The sequence below is a fragment of the Schistocerca cancellata genome, chromosome 3 (genome assembly GCF_023864275.1).
Source record: "Schistocerca cancellata isolate TAMUIC-IGC-003103 chromosome 3, iqSchCanc2.1, whole genome shotgun sequence".
Taxonomy (NCBI): Eukaryota; Metazoa; Arthropoda; class Insecta; order Orthoptera; family Acrididae; genus Schistocerca; species Schistocerca cancellata.
The window spans coordinates 214,293,100-214,295,439 of record NC_064628.1 but is presented as its reverse complement, the minus strand read 5'-3'; the positions used below and the strand labels follow the sequence as shown (position 1 = coordinate 214,295,439).

Genomic DNA, 2,340 nt, shown 5'->3' with positions numbered 1-2,340 from the left:
GACAAAATAAGAATAACTGCTGCAGAGAGAGGCATTCAAACAATCATTCTTCCTGCGCTCCATACGTGAATGGAACAGGAAGAAAAGGTAATAACTAGTACAGTGAGATGTATCCTCTGCCGTGCACCTCACGGTGGTTTGCAGACTATAGATGTAATTATAGATGTAGATGTAGAATTCCAGTCACGGTGAACAAGTACAAGCCTTAAGGAAAAGAGACGTTTGAAGTCCGACGGAAAAAGTTTATGCTTAAAAATGTGATGTCCAAACAGGAATATCGCCTAAAGCTTCAAGTGACCACGAAGATCACCTAAATGAATGAAAAGAACAAAAACTATACTCTCTCTTCGTAATATAACCCATGTAATGATCCGCATATATTTGTTGTTAGCTGCAATACGAGACTCACAGTTGAAATTTAGTTACAAAAATGCCATTAGGCTACATTAAAAAACTTCAATGAATGACATGCATATTTAATAGAAATGGTTGTAAGAGTGATTAAGAAAAATACGTGATATGGTCAGGATGTTGGGTTACGTAACACTTGCTTGTCAGCAGAGTTATTTCGTGTGCAGGATTTGCTGAGGGCATGGTCAAGGCGGGATGTGAGCGTCCGGAAAAGTAACGAAACTGATACATTAGAACAAGAGATGTTCGAACAAATTAACTGGAGTTAATTTCGGTACAACTACTGGTAAAGGGTACAGATGTGACATGTGGAAGGCCACCAACAGCTGCACGGAGGGCATGGTGGCCAAAAGAATAGTTGAAAGACACAACTGGTGGGGTGATATGTGAATAGGAATTTGGATGGAAGAGGGAGGCGTGCTAGAGTAGTCCATGCAGTTGTGCGAAAGGTCTCTATGCCGGGATGGCGTAGTGGTTAGCGCATCTGCCTGACGAGCAGGAGACCCAAGTTCGAATCCTGGCCTAGGTACAAATTTTCATTCATCACCTTAATCTTCATGTATATACGTCGTAAATGTTTGAGACGTGAAAAAGTATCTGGAACCATATACACTCCTGGAAATTGAAATAAGAACACAGTGAATTCATTGTCCCAGGAAGGGGAAACTTTATTGACACATTCCTGGGGTCAGATACATCACATGATCACACTGACAGAACCACAGGCACATAGACACAGGCAACAGAGCATGCACAATGTCGGCACTAGTACAGTGTATATCCACCTTTCGCAGCAATGCAGGCTGCTATTCTCCCATGGAGACGATCGTAGAGATGCTGGATGTAGTCCTGTGGAACGGCTTGCCATGCCATTTCCACCTGGCGCCTCAGTTGGACCAGCGTTCGTGCTGGACGTGCAGACCGCGTGAGACGACGCTTCATCCAGTCCCAAACATGCTCAATGGGGGACAGATCCGGAGATCTTGCTGGCCAGGGTAGTTGACTTACACCTTCTAGAGCACGTTGGGTGGCACGGGATACATGCGGACGTGCATTGTCCTGTTGGAACAGCAAGTTCCCTTGCCGGTCTAGGAATGGTAGAACGATGGGTTCGATGACGGTTTGGATGTACCGTGCACTATTCAGTGTCCCCTCGACGATCACCAGTGGTGTACGGCCAGTGTAGGAGATCGCTCCCCACACCATGATGCCGGGTGTTGGCCCTGTGTGCCTCGGTCGTATGCAGTCCTGATTGTGGCGCTCACCTGCACGGCGCCAAACACGCATACGACCATCATTGGCACCAAGGCAGAAGCGACTCTCATCGCTGAAGACGACACGTCTCCATTCGTCCCTCCATTCATGCCTGTCGCGACACCACTGGAGGCGGGCTGCACGATGTTGGGGCGTGAGCGGAAGACGGCCTAACGGTGTGCGGGACCGTAGCCCAGATTCATGGAGACGGTTGCGAATGGTCCTCGCCGATACCCCAGGAGCAACAGTGTCCCTAATTTGCTGGGAAGTGGCGGTGCGGTCCCCTACGGCACTGCGTAGGATCCTACGGTCTTGGCGTGCATCCGTGCGTCGCTGCGGTCCGGTCCCAGGTCGACGGGCGCGTGCACCTTTCGCCGACCACTGGCGACAACATCGATGTACTGTGGAGACCTCACGCCCCACGTGTTGAGCAATTCGGCGGTACGTCCACCTGGCCTCCCGCATGCCCACTATACGCCCTCGCTCAAAGTCCGTCAACTGCACATACGGTTCACGTCCACGCTGTCGCGGCATGCTACCAGTGTTAAAGACTGCGATGGAGCTCCGTATGCCACGGCAAACTGGCTGACACTGACGGCGGCGGTGCACAAATGCTACGCAGCTAGCGCCATTCGACGGCCAACACCGCGGTTCCTGGTGTGTCCGCTGTGCCGT

At 50.4% G+C, this 2,340-nt stretch overlaps 1 non-coding gene across 1 annotated transcript; it reads left to right on the top strand.

Annotated features, from left to right (window-relative positions):
- Nucleotides 1-868: 868 nt before the first annotated feature.
- Nucleotides 869-940, top strand: Trnav-gac (transfer RNA valine (anticodon GAC)). The gene has a single exon. It is a non-coding gene; the product is annotated as a tRNA-Val (tRNA).
- Nucleotides 941-2,340: the final 1,400 nt, after the last annotated feature.